General features: G+C 36.5%; 1 protein-coding gene across 4 annotated transcripts in view; it reads left to right on the top strand.

Moving 5' to 3' along the window:
* Positions 1 to 14854, top strand: part of METTL25 (methyltransferase like 25) — a 158646-nt gene that overhangs the window by 109265 nt on the left and 34527 nt on the right. The window lies entirely within an intron of this gene.

The following is a 14854-nucleotide window of genomic DNA, read 5'->3' as shown; positions in this document are numbered from 1 at the left end:
AAAGAATAACTTTTGCTTTGGGTTGTGATATTAAGTTTGCAGCCATTATATATGTGAATGATCAGGTACTTTGTATAGCTAGTACAATACTGGGGAAATTAGCCATTTTTTAAGCTTATTATGGAAAATTTCAAATGTGTTCAGAATTGAAGAGTCTAATGAATCCCCAGGTACTCATCACAAACTTCAGTAATTATCAACTTTTTACCAATCTTGTTTCATCTGTACACTTACAAGCATGCACACACTATTTACCACCCGACTCCCAGATATGTAAAATTTTGAACTTTTTCCCTGATGACTAAATATATAACATTATTTTCTCCTTATAATAAAGAAAAAAAACTTCATATGTGTAAAGCTCTGTTTAGTATAGAGAAGTGAATTCCAACTGTTTCAATACCAAGGAAACTTTATAGTAACTTCCCTGTGTCTTAAAACATTGTCAGAAAGTACATTTACCAATTAATGCTTTCCATTTTTATTAGAGACATTTGTGTGACTCAAGCTAATCCATAAGAGAGAACCTGTATGATCACACTGAGATGATAATATTTCAGCAAATAAAGCAAAGAAATATCCTATTTTGGTAGGGCTATAGCTTTATAAGTATCAATCCCCATTTCAATGTTTGTAGACTCTTCGTCTCATAAAAACTGCTCTTGGAGAACTCAATTCAGTTTACAGTTGAGCTAAGGAATGTGGGGTATTGGCAGAAGCATAAGTTATGACAATTACATTCTAACTGGGCAAAAGCAAGACTCTTAATATCTGAGAGCCTCATTTGTAAAGTGGGGTTTCATTTAATTTTCATTTTAGAAACATTTATTGAATGATTGTCATGTGTCAGAGGTTATGCTAGGCACTGACAGCATGGAGACAAACGGTATATCCCTGTTCTTAAAGAGCTCACAATCTAGTGGGGAAGACAACAAAAGTACTGTAATCAGTACTGTAATTATTGTATGGGGCTGAGAGGGTCAGAACATAGGATCCTTTGTAGTATCTTCAAATAGGTAGACTTCAGGGGTAGATAGACTCAGTAATATTAGTAGCATAGCTTAGATTCATGTGAGTTAAATTGTTGTGTGTCCTTGTGTAAGTCACTTTAGTATTCAGTATGCCTCAATTTCTCATCTGTAAAAAGAACATAAGAACAGAATTTACTTACAAGGTTGTCATGAGGATTAAAGGAATAAATATGTTATTGAACTCCCCCAAAATATCTCCAGGCAATCTGTTAATAAAGCAAAACTAAGTTTATTAGAACTCTGTAGTAATAGAGAATTCTGCCTCGACAGTCTCTGAAGGTGAGGTCAGGAGAGGATATTTATAGGATTGTGAAGTCTGGGCTCAAGTGGTTTAAAAAGGTGGCTCTTTTCAGGTGGGGACCAGATTGCAATTTGGAAAAGTTCATGACAATAGTTTTATGATTAGTGTCTATAGCAGGGGAAGGGTCTTGAAGCAAGTCTTGATAAGTAAACTGTTACTTGATAAGTGAGCTCTTTGCCAAGGTGAGCAGATTGTCTGAGATAAATTAACATATGAGTTTCCTGAAACAAAGTTATTTATTGATTTACAGTCTTATCTTTCCTGGGCAGTTTTTTTTTAACAAACAAATAAATCATGTTGACACAGGTGGTCTCAGTTCTTAGACCCCATAGCTCTGTCATATTAATGCAGATGGTTACAGTTCTCAGTGTAAAGCAATTAATTCTTGGCACACAATACATATATAAAACAAATAGTATAGGATAGTAGACTTACATCCAGATATGTCAGTAATTCCATTAAATATAAATTGAATGCTTCAATTATAAAACAAAGATTGACTTACTGGGAAAATAGAGCCCAATAACATGTTAGTTAGAAGAAACACAACTAAAACAAGGGTACAAAAAGTTCAAAATTAATAGGAAAGAAAAGGCATATTTGTAAATATTCATCAAAAGGAAAATGTATGAATATCAAAGTAGATATTAGTTAATATCAGGGAAAAATATTCTTGAAGTTAAAGAGAAACCCTTCATAATGAAAAAGTTTCAATTTGCCAGGAAAATATAATAATTATAAGTTGGTATTTAGTTAATAACATAATCTCAATATATAAAACAAAAATTAGCTATAAAAGAAATAAATCTACAATCATGCTGGGAATATTTTCATGCTCCCATCAGTCTTACGGGAAAAGCAAACAAAATCATAAAGATACAAGATTTGACCAATGAAAAAAGTAAAATTGACCTAATGGACAAGTACAATAAACTGTCCCCAACCACTACATAATTTTTTCAAGTACATGTGGAATTTTTTTAAAAAATGACCATGTGCTGGGCTTTGAGATAAATTTTAATAAATTACACAAAAAATTGAAATCATAGTTTCTGACCCATAATGCATTTAAGTTAAAAAAATTGTTTTAAATCTAAGTAGAAAATTCCCATATACTTTAAACTTAAAAATTATACATGTAAACAACTTTTGAGTCAAAGAAGAAATCAGAGTGGAAATCAGAAAATATTTTGAGTAATAATGAAAATAACTGAATTATAATGATAACACTGCACATCAAAACTTGTGGGATGAACTAAACCATGATATAAGAAAACATTAGCTTTGGGGCGCCTGGGTGGCTCAGTACGTTAAGCGTCTGCCTTCAGCTCAGGTCATGATCCCGGGGTCGTGGGATCGAGCCCCACATCGGGCTCCCTGCTCGGCGGGAAGCCTGCTTCTCCCTCTCCCACTCCCCCTGCTGTATTCCCTCTCTCGCTGTCTCTCTATCAAAACAAATAAATAAAATCTTTAAAAAAAAAAAAGAAAACATTAGCTTTGAACACATATTAGAAAAGGAAGAGACTAAAAATCAAGAGACTAGTAGTTAGTGAAAGAAATACACAGAGATGATTAAACCTTCAAAAGTTGGTTCTTAGATAACTAATAAAATTCACACAACTCTGGCAAGACTAATCATTAAAAAGATAAACATACAAATAGTATCAGGAGTATAAAAGGGAACATGCCAATAAATTTGCCAATGCATTTATGACAATAAATGTATGAAATGGAAAAATTTTTCAAAGAAACAATATGCCGAAAGAGCCTCAAGAAGGAAAATAAAATATGAATATTCATACAACTATTAAATTGAATCTGCAATTAATCTTTTATTAATTTCCTACATCTCAGTAAAAGTACTTTGTAGATGTGGCACAAAATTCAATCAACCACTGTCTGTTTGCAATAGTATGACTAAGAGTATTCTAGACACTATAGGTTGGGGAGAAAGATTCATAGAATCTCTTTAGTAGTTTATAATCTGTCCATTGAAACAGATATAAGAGGCATATGGAAGAGATAAGATTTAGATAATGACATTTGGGAAGAAAAAAAAAAGTGTGTACATAAACACACAGTCCTTTACTGTGAACTACCTTTGTCCTAGACTGTTCACTTCTGTTCCATTCTCCTCTTTAATTATAGGTTCCTTTAAGGTGTTTTTAAATATGGTTAGTAGAATGGCTTATTTTCGGGAAGGAGGACTGTTTAAGAAATAATCTACTATATGAAATATGTGCTCTGCTAACCTGTGACCAAAGGAACTGAAAGTCTCCAAACCTCCCCAGATGGTTTGTACTTGGCCAGTGATGCTACTGGCTGCATGTATGGGGATTTATTAGTTGATGTATTTATCTCAATGGATTGCCTCATTAAGTTTGCAGATGTTCTGTCAATGGAAGACCTTTAAAAAAAATTATACTGTTTTTATTAGAGTTTTCCAATGCATAATCCAGAATAAGAGAGTTAACACATTTCAGCACAGAACAAAGTAACATGTATTTAAATCTCATGGGAGGAAAAGCCTTTAACTTGTACTCAGACAGTTAAGATTGAACATGTTGAATTTGAGAAAAAAAGGTAAAAGTATACAAATTCCAACCTAAAAGTCACCATTTGGTCAACATGGGATTCGGTGTGCATCAGCTAATCATGTTGAACTAAGTGCACATATATTCTGAGTTAGCTCCCCTCTCAGGAAAGAATTCAGTGTTCTAATACTGCTACAGCTCTTCAAGCAAAAGGCACAATGATGGTTTTCCATCAAGCAAAGTGTACTCAAATAATGTGTTTCAGGGGAAAGATAAAACAATTCCAGACACCATTTGATTATAACAACAGACATCTCTGCTGTTCTGGTGACTTCAGAATATTTCTAATTTTAATAGACAGTATGGCTGCAGGTAAACCTCTATGAATAAAGGCATAAGAAGAGACTTTAAATCATGAAAAAATTAAGTGCTCTATTTCTACTTAAGCTAACTTAAAAGGACAGAACTAAAAGTTGAAGGCAAAGAGGTTTACTTTTAACATATAGCGGAATGCGGAATATCTTTCTATGTATACAGTCCCTTTAAAGGGTCCAAAACTGTATTCACATTACCAGTTTATGCTAGGTTCGAGAAACCATCCCTGAAGTACAGGTTATACTGTACTGAAGAATATTTAGACGTTTTGAGGGTCAACATTTAGAGTGTAGATACTGAAAGCCACTGCAAGGTATATTATTTTCTTGGTTAACTTTTCTCTCATTGATAGCAAATACTGTTGTTTATCTTGAAAATAAACAAATTTGAAATTCTTTAAAAATATGCTTCATACTTCAGATCTCTAGCACAGTTTTATTTACTTATTTATTTTTTATTGTATGGTTCCATTTATTCCATGATTTATTGCGTATAACACCCAGTGCTCCGTTCAATACCTGCCCTCCTTAATACCCATCACCGTGCTAACCCATCCCCCCCCTCTAAAACCTCAGTTTGTTTCTCAGAGTCCATAGTCTCTCATGGTTCGTCTCCCTCTCCGATTTCCCCCCCTTCATTTTTCCCTTCCTGCTATCTTGTTTCAGAGGTACAGGTCTGTGATTCATCAGTCTTACACAATTCACAGCACTCACCATAGCACATACCCTCCCCAATGTCCATCACCCAGCCACCCCATCCCTCCCACCCCCCACCACTCCAACAACCCTTAGTTTGTTTCCTGAGGTTAAGGATTCCTCATATCAATGAGATCATTTGATACTTGTCTTTCTCTGACTTATTTTGCTTAGCATAATACCCTCTAGTTCCATTCACGTTGTTGCAAATGGCAAGATTTCATTTTTTTGATGGCTGCATAATATTCCATTGTGTATATATACCACATCTTCTTTATCCATTCATCTGTTGATGAACATCTTGGCTCTTTCCATAGTTTGGCTATTGTGGACATTGCTGCTATAAACATCAGGGTGCATGTACCCCTTCAGATCACTACATTTGTATCTTTGGGGTAAATACCCAGTAGTGCAATTGCTGGGTCGTAGGGTAGCTCTATTTTCAACTTTTTGAGGAACCTCCATACTGTTTTCCAGAGTGGCTCCACCAGCTTGCATTCCCACCAACAGTGTAGGAGGGTTCCCCTCTCTCTGCATTCTCGCCAACATCTGTCGTTTCCTGACTTGTTAATTTTAGCCATTCTGATTGGTGTGAGGTGGTATCTCACTGAGGTTTTGATTTGTATTTCCCTGATGCTGAGTGATGTTGAGCACTTTTTCATGTGTCTGGATGTCTTCTTTGGACAAATGTCTGTTCGTGTCTTCTGCCCATTTCTTGATTGGATTATTTGTTCTTTGGGTGTTGAGTTTGATAAGTTCTTTTTTTTTTTTTTAAGATTTTATTTATTTATTTGGCAGAGAGATAGACAAAACAAGTAGGCAGAGTGGCAGGCAGAGGGAGAGGGAGAAGCAGGCTCTCCACTGAGCAGGGAGCCAGACGTGGGGCTCGATCCCAGGACCCCAGGATCATGACCTGAGCCGAAGGCAGCCGCTTAACCAACTGAGCCACCCAGGTGCCCCGAGTTTGTTAAGTTCTTTATAAATTTTGGATACTAGCCCTTTATCTGATATGTCATTTCTAGCACAGTTTTAATATTAATTTTTGTTAATGAGATTATTGGTAGTGTGTTTTCATTCTAAAAAATTGGTTGCAGATGCTTGGAGAAGAAAGGATTTCTTTAAAATTACTGTTGTTAATAGCATAATTCCTAACTTTAAGATTAATTAAACCATAGTAAATTCAACCAAGATCTCCTTAGCATTCTTTTATGAAAATTAAAACTAAATCTCATGGAGTTTTGTTAAGTAAATAAAGCAATGTTACAGAGCCTCTGAAGGTCATAGGTCATAGTAGCCTCATGGAGTGACATCATATACACATTTATGTCCTGATTTTTAGATTCCACCCTCTCTGTTGTAGAGAGATACAAATGCGTAAGGAGGATAGGATAGCTGTTTTTTGGCCAGATGAGAAGTGCCATCTTGGAAAGATAGGAAACAGAAGACCAGATTTCTGTAACTTTTCAAAGAACAGAGTATATGTGTTTCTCACCAAGTAAGACATTAGAAAGTCCAACAAAACTTCATTGAACATCTGTGAACTGACTGCTCATTGCTTTCACACTTACTGCAATCTTTAGAACAACAAAGCAATTTAATAACATGCATTAGGAATATAGATCCTTAATAATCATAACAGTATTATACACCCAAGGAGCAAGCAGTAACACTTTAGAATCATTCACCCATTCCTTATTCACTCTAGGAATTTAATTATTATCCTGAAAGCATAGTGATTTGAATGCCCAGTATCTGCTTAAAGCCCACCCTTTTGTTTTTTTCCTTTTGTCTACCTTTGTGGTCTCCAAATTTTTGTGAGCTAGAGAATTAAGGTCTAGTACTATATTGAAAACTATACAAATAAAGCAAATTAAAAAAAATGTAGATATGTTTTCCATAAAGATGTGTTCTCACAGGAAATACATTTAAGAGCTATTTCAGCTCACTGTTCGCAGGTTTAAAAAAAATGATTCAATAATAAGAATCCCATTGACATTCGAAATAATGTATTCATTTTTACTACTTTGGGTACTATATCTCATACTTAGTTTTTATTGTCTCATAAGTATATGATAAGGTATAATCAGAACTTCGTAATTTAAAATTAAAAATTGCATCGTGAGGACACTTTTGAAAGAACAGAACACTAGTATAGTGGTTAATTATAAGTTAAGAAGATCTGCGATGCCTGGGTGGCTCAATTGGTTAAGCGTCTGCCTTCAGCTCAGGTCATGATCCTAAGGTCCTGGGATTGAATCCCACATCAGGCTCCTTGCTCAGCAGGGAGTCTGCTTCTCCTTCTGCCTGACTCTGTCTCTCTCTGTCTCTGACAAATAAATGAATAAAATCTTTTAAAAAAATAAGTTAGGAAGATCAATGAAAACCAAGAAGTTTCCTGCCCAAGACATTAATTTTAATTTTAATTAAATCTTAATGAATTACTAAAAACAAATCTAAAGACAATTGCTGATTATTAAATACCAAATTCTTTGACATTTACATGTCGTATGAAAAGAATCAGAGAAGGGATTTTATAAAGAGATCTGTTTATAAATGAAATTTCAAAATTCCAAAGCAAAATTTCAAAAGTAGCCATCCAAGCAGATGTCCACACATCATAATATTAAGGCAATAACATTCCCAAAAGCTGGTGAGCACAGAGCAATGCATAAAGACTTCAACATAAGAGTTACAAGATGTATTTCTTAGTTACCAATACTGATCTTTCTGGACACTAGAGTGACAAATAAAAATTGGAGTCCACTCCATGATATACTTCCCTGTCCAAAGATTAGTTTCCAGTTATAGATAATATATGGGAAGCAAAGATTAAGCAGGGTATTTCCTGCATCACTTATTTTTCTCAAGTAAACCGAGGTTAGAACTTATTACTCAAAAATGCAATCCATGAACCAACAGCATCAGCATCACCTGGGAGCTTGTTCAAATGCAGGACCTCAGTCCCCACCCCAAATCTACTCGATTAGAATGGGTGTTTTAAGGGGATCCCCAAGTGTTTATCATTTAATAAGTCAGTCTTAAAATGGTTCCCCTGAGATAGTTTTATGCCCAAGAACACAGAATACCCTGCCAGGCTCTGTAGTGTCTACTGCATTCCGTTTCAGTATTGGGGAGCATGCAAATCTTAAGGGTACTCACAACCTTGCCATAAATGGACCTACATCTTGGCTCATGCTCAAGAGGTCTGTATCTAAGAAGGTTAGATCCCCCTTTCTTCAGTCACTGCCAAAGAATAAATACAAAGGAAACCAGATTTTCACAACCCCCCTCTGCCTTCAGTTGACATTCTTTAACAGCATTACTCCAAAAGGACTTGTTAATAAATTTTTGGTTTGAGTTGTGGGTTTTTTGCAACCATTTCTCACAACTGACTATGGCAGTGTCTTTTAATTGTAATGTAAGAGATTTATTGTGGAAGTAAATTTTAAGAATGTGAAAATATTCTGTATTTTATCTATACATCCCTCAAAACTCTAACTTCTAAAAAATATATATAGCAACTATGAACAACTCCTCAAAAGGCCTTTATAATACTTTTGGTGGACATTACACACCATATGCTGTGCTTCTCCTGTTTATCTCTGATTATGGTATCTTTTCACCCAGGAGATCTTTTCATATTAATAAAGACAGCAAACCCCTGTTATTAAAATTTGCACAGAATTTATTAAGAAAGTCAAAATACAGTGAATCTATTGAGGCAAACAAGTCAGGTTTTTGGGCTGAAGTTCAAGTTGCCTTAACACACAACCTGTCATTTTTACAAATCCATGAAAAATGAGTGAGGAATTTGGCTCTTAAATAATTTGGTCATGCCATTTAAAGCTCTTTACTTTTTCTTTTTTTGTTAAAAAGTGAAGAAAATATATTTAAATTACTCATATTCCCACTTTCAAGTAGTTATTTTCAGTTGGTCCAAATGCATATATTGTTTGTATTTGCCTTAAGTCAACATACCCTTTGTATTTTGCCTCTTTTACCTAATATTATATAAGAAACATTTTCCCATGATTCTACACTGTCTTCATAATGATCATTTTTAATGACTTCATAGAAGTCCATCCTAATGAGATACATTCTATTTGCCCATTATTTTATTGTTAGACCTTTAGGTTGTTTCTAACCTCTTGAATAGTCTCCAACCTAGATATTTGTACATAAAATACAAGGAAGCATAGGCAATGACAATATGAATGACTTGACAGAAATCAATTAAGATAACAAGTCTTCTACATAAATGTGCCAATAAACTTAATTCAAACATACCCTCCAAAAATGCACAAATGGCCTGTCACGAAATAAAAAAATAAATACAAAGAACCTTCTTATGTGCTCTATATGATTATAAAAAATAATCTATAATTTAATCTTTGTTGTAAACCTCTTCTCTGGACTGAAGAAACCACCTCCAATCTAGTAAATGCTAACAGCATATAGTTTAAATGAAAGTATGAACAGACACCGAAGGCCCATTTAAACAGATGTCATAATCAAAAAAATATTTACCCCACTTACATGTATTAGTTAATAGATGTCAAAATGGCCAGCTTGACAGGAAGAGAAGAATGGGGCCACTTCAGTTACAGATTTCATTGAATCTCCCCAGAAGTTCATTTTTATTGGCCTCATATTCAGTCCAAAAGTGTTGCATAAGCCCCTTCCTGGCAAGCAGGAATACATCGTCAATTTCCTTGACAGTTTTGGAAGTCTACTATTCAAATTGCTCTTTCACCATCCCAGTCTCCATGGAAGGTTCCAATATGTTAACATAATTCTAGATTCACTATTCTCAAATGTGCTGGCATCTGAGCAGCTCTCTGAAGGAGTCTTCTTGAGTGGCCAGATATGTTTAAAAAATTTTAGAGGTGACTCCAACTTTATATTTCTCTTACACACATACATACCATTCATACAGTGTGTCCTTGGCAACTACTCAATTTTTAAAAGGTTTTTTAAACTCCAAATGACATGATGGGTTATAATAATAATGCCAAGTAAATATTTATTGAGTGCCTATGCCGTGCTAGGTGCTGTTCTAAGCACTTTATTAACTTACTCAATCCTCACAATAATCCTAAGAGGAAGGGACTATATTATTTCTGCCGCTTACTATAGAGGAAATTCAAATACAGAGAGGTCAAGCAACTTGCTCCAAGTAGGAGGATGCAGGAAGAAAGCTATGGAACAGTAAAGTCACGATTCAAATCCAGGTGTTCTGGCTTGAGAGTCTAACCACCTAACCACTACAGTGACTGTCTTACCACTTGATCATTTGAGGGTCTTCTGTGTTGGCCTTCTTCCATTTTTTCAGTTTCCTCTTGAGAAAAGCAAGATAATGGTGGATGTATAACCCTGTAGACCTCAAGCAATTGATGATTTCTTGGTTTTCCTGCCTCTAAATGGGTAGGTATCATTGTCTGCCAATCAGATGGAACTCTTTTTGCAAATGACTAGAATAATATTTGGGGGTTTTTCTTAGCCTAAAAAATGTTTCAGTACTAAAGTGAAGGAAAATATGTGTGCAACTAAAACTATATGTAATTTTGAATTTTCAGTCTGAAATAATAATGGATAATTCTTTTATTTTTTGTACTGGAAAATTAAAGCTGAGACTTCAAGTCATTTTTACCAAAAGTACCTAGCTAAAACTTGGAGATACTAAAATGTAAAATAAATGACAATTATGGATAATATTCACTCAGTGGCATGCTTGGAACAAGAGACAGAGTCATTCTCAACATCCTCTCTTCTAACATGTTAACTCCTACTTCTTTAGCAGTGATCACCCTCAGGCCACTTTAATGATCCTGCTTTTTTTTTTTTTTTAAGATTTTTATTTATTTGACAGAGAGAGATACAGCGAGAGAGGGAACACAAGCAGGGGGAGTGGAGAGGGAGAAGCAGGCCTCCTGCCAAGCAGGGAGCCCGATGCGGGGCTCGATCCCAGGACCCTGAGATCATGACCTGAGCCGAAGGCAGACGCTTAATGACTGAGCCACCCAGGCGCCCCATAATGATCCTGCTTTTTTTTAAAAAAAAGCAAAGGGGCACCTGGGTGGTGCAGTCAGTTAAGCATCCAACTCTTGATTTCAGCTCAGGTCATGATCTCAGGGTCCTGAGATCGAGCCCCATGGCAGGCTCTGCACTCAGCATGAAGTCTACTTGACATTCTCTCTCTCCCTCTCCCTCCGCCCCTGCTCTTGCACATGCACACACATGCTATCTCTCTCTCTCAAATAAAATAAATTAAATTTAAAAAAAAAGCAAAACCAGTCATTGAATTTCCCTAGCTTTTTGACAATCTCCGATTCAAAACTGGATCCCATGGTTTTAAATCCTCTCTATAACCATGCAATACAGGCCTACCTAAATCCTAAAAGAAGCTCCTAAAACTCTATTGAGACAACCTACAATTCCTCTGGAGTGCATTCCCTCAGCTGCAGTAAGTGAAATAAATCTAACTTGGACTACAGGGTTTTTTCCTAGTCCTCTTTGGTCGATGGGCTATAACAGTTGTCTAGATCATTTGACTAGATGAAAGATGGTGCTAAGGTACACTGAAGAACAATCTTTGGGAGAAAACTGACAATTCCATTTTGAATATGTTGAGTGTAGCGTGCTTTTGAGAAATTCAAGCAATGTTAAAGAAGCACTGGTGTGTAAGGGTCAATATAGAACAAAGGGAAGCATGAATGCAAGTTTAGAAGTTATCAACATGTAGATGGAAATTGAAGCTAGGATATGGATGAGATACTCAGTGCAAAAAGCACAGGGAGAGAAGAGTGGGGAAACTAGGACTGAATCTTTAATGACTCCAGTATGAAGATTCTGTAGAGGAGGATGAGCAATAAAGGAGGCTGAGAAAGCACATTCAGAGATAAACTAGAAAGACCAAGAATATATCATCATATGAACCACAGAAGAAGATATTTCAGGGCCTATGGAGTGACCAGTGGTTGAAAGCATTTGAGAGATCAAGTAAGAAGAGAATGGAAAATTTTCCTTTGGAGCTCACTGATATTTTTTGTGAGAGATTTTTCAGAATTTTGATGGAAGGAGAAGCCAGATTAAGTGGATGAAGAGTAAGTATGAGGTAAGGAAAGTGAAAAAAGAAAGGTCTTCCAGAAGAAGGGACAGTGTGGTAATGCTATATATAGTGGTTAAAGGAATGGATTCTAGAGAGAGACTGATAAGCGTTCAAATTCTAGTTGTGTCCCTCACTAGCTGTGTGACCTTGGTTAGGTTACTTAACTGATTTGTGCCTCATTTTTTCTGTCTGTCAACTGGTGGGGGAAATAGTAACAGACCACTTGGGGTTGTGAGAAGGAATAGATCAATTAACAGAGACCTTCGTAAATAGTAACCTCTTAATAAGGATTAGCAACAATTATTACAAAAACATGAAACGGCATGTCTCTATAGGGGCCTGAAAGTAGATTTGATGTGAACGGTGAGTATGGAGATAAGACCACAAAGAGGTTTGACAGGATCCTAGATCTAGAAGACCTTGAATGCCATGCTAAAGAGGTACATTTCCTCTCACAGCATAAGGATTCATTGAGGGAGTTTAAGAAGAGAGTGATATGATTATATTTCTATTTTAGAAAAATCACTGTGCAATAGGCTAGAGGATGGATTGAAGGGAGGCCAGAAAAACAGGAGCACATTTCAGAAACCTAAGTGAAAAGTGATAATGCCTGGATTAAGGCAGGGGAAGTAGAAATGGAAAAGAAAAAAAATAATAATCCAAGGGGTAAAATTATCATGACTTTGTTACTGATTGTGTATCATAGGTGAGGGAGAGAATGAAGTCTAGGATACACCTTTCACCTCCCTCCAAGTTTCTAGTTTGGTTGGCTAGCTGAGTAGTATGGCCATTTACTGAGGAAGAAAGTCTAGGTTTGCTTGAGAATTAGGATTATTGTTCAATATTTTGGGTATGCTGTGTCTGTGCAACACCCAAATGATAAAGATATCCAATATGCAACCTAGAGCCCATAGGAAAGTTAGAGCTCAAGATCCATAAATGGTTGTCTAAGTTATGAGTATTCAAGTGATTACTGAGGAAGAATATCTAGAGAGAGAAGAGTACTTGGAAAAAAATAAAAAACGTTATTCAGAGAATTTATGTAGGAAAATAGCATCAATTGACAATAAACAAATGTTAAGCTTCAGGGGAAAGTGGTATATGGTGAAAAAGATGAAGGCCTCAGTGGAAAAGGACAGCAGCAGTGGGAGAATGAGAGAGAATAAGGAAGAACTCAGCAGTATAGACATAAGAACATGATGGGGCTAGCTGATGGGAAGTGCATGTGTTTTGTTCAGGTGACAAGGCGAAGGCATGTAGTTCCAAGTTTTTGGTGATTCAGAGGCCATAAAGGCCTCTGATGGTTGCTTTCTGTGTATGATAATTATTATTCCAGGCCTCTGATGGTCACATTCTGTGTATGATGTTGTACACTTAGCCTGAGTCAAACCCCTTTTTCCTTACCTTCTAGCCTGGTGAGCTCTATGAGCTCTACTCATATTTCATGACCCACCTCAAAAGCCAGTTTCTCTGGAACTCTTCCCCAAGTGACCTTAGCAGGCTTAATTTTTCCTTCTTCTAAGTTTCCACAGTATATTGATATACCTGTGTCAGTAAGTAAAACATTCCCGCTCTACAGTGGAATTCAAAGACATGTACATAATTTTCCCAAGGTGACCCAGGTTTTCTGGCTCCCAAGATCAGTATTATTTCATTATATCACTGCTCCCCTTCTTCTCCAGGAACATCAAGAACCTCATGGCTACAAACTTTTAGCCACTACCGGAGTTTGTTTGTTCATTTGGCTAAGAAAGTATATAAAGGCCTGTGTTAGATAAGGTTGAAGTGAAGAGAGACTTTGCAGAGTAGACTTAGGTGCCCTTTGCCAACCTCTTACCTTTCCTATAGATCAGCAACATCATTTCTCCTGCCCTCCTTCCCACAGTCTCATTTGAAGAGATACTTTATTTTTCTAAGGGTAATTCTGTTATCTGTGCTCGTAAGTCCTGACCCACAGTTATACTCCAGAACAAGGGCAAATACCTAAGAAATAAAATAGATGTTTGAGAAGGAAAAAAAAGGACAACTACCGCTAGACTCTGTGTTCTGTATCAATACCACCCCCCTTCCTTGCCTTTTTATTATAAAGTTTGAGGTTAAGATCATGGTTGAGGGGAAGCCACAACTCTATGTCTCCACTTCCTGCCTTTATTCATTGCCAGTTCAGAGCAACCAGATGCCTCTCTGCCATCCCAGCAACTGGCCAGTGCCCTTGCTGGCATCCATATCATTAGACCCAAAGGACTCTTTCTTGACCATGCTATGGTATCTGCCATTGTTGAGGATTTGCATCTTTAAACTTTCTTAAACTATAGCTGTCATTCAACTTGACCACATTCTTTTCTTCTTTCACCAAAGGGTGAACCTGGGCAGCCATATTTTATACTAAGACCACAGGTGATAGGAGTGAGAGTAGACACCTGGTCAAGGTAGTCTAGATCCCTGATTGTGACCTGGCTCAAAAAGAAGAGTCAGACCTATCAGATTCTCTCTTTCTTAGGAATTGAAATAGAAAACACTTTGGCATGGGAACTAAAAGGTCATGTTGTATAAAGAGATTCTGGAGGCAACATTTGACCATGTGAACCCAAAATTATGAGGGTCAGAAACTACAAATGAGCAGAGGAAGACATCCTGAGAGAGAAGAGATAAAGCCAATACAGAGAGAAACAGGCCATAAGATTTAGGGAGGTGGAGGGAACATCTGACCCCCAAGAACTTGCTTCCCAGAAGCCAAAAGAGCCACTTTACTTTAGAGTTTTCTCCTTCCACTCTTTGTTCACTCCAAGCCTTCTTTGCAGACTATTCTG

Source organism: Mirounga angustirostris, unplaced genomic scaffold (genome assembly GCF_029215605.1).
Source record: "Mirounga angustirostris isolate CCGP_5_RB_7025 unplaced genomic scaffold, mMirAng1.0.hap1 SCAF_5, whole genome shotgun sequence".
NCBI lineage: Eukaryota > Metazoa > Chordata > Mammalia > Carnivora > Phocidae > Mirounga > Mirounga angustirostris.
Note: the sequence above shows the minus strand (reverse complement) of the source record. Positions and strands in the feature narration are given on the sequence as shown.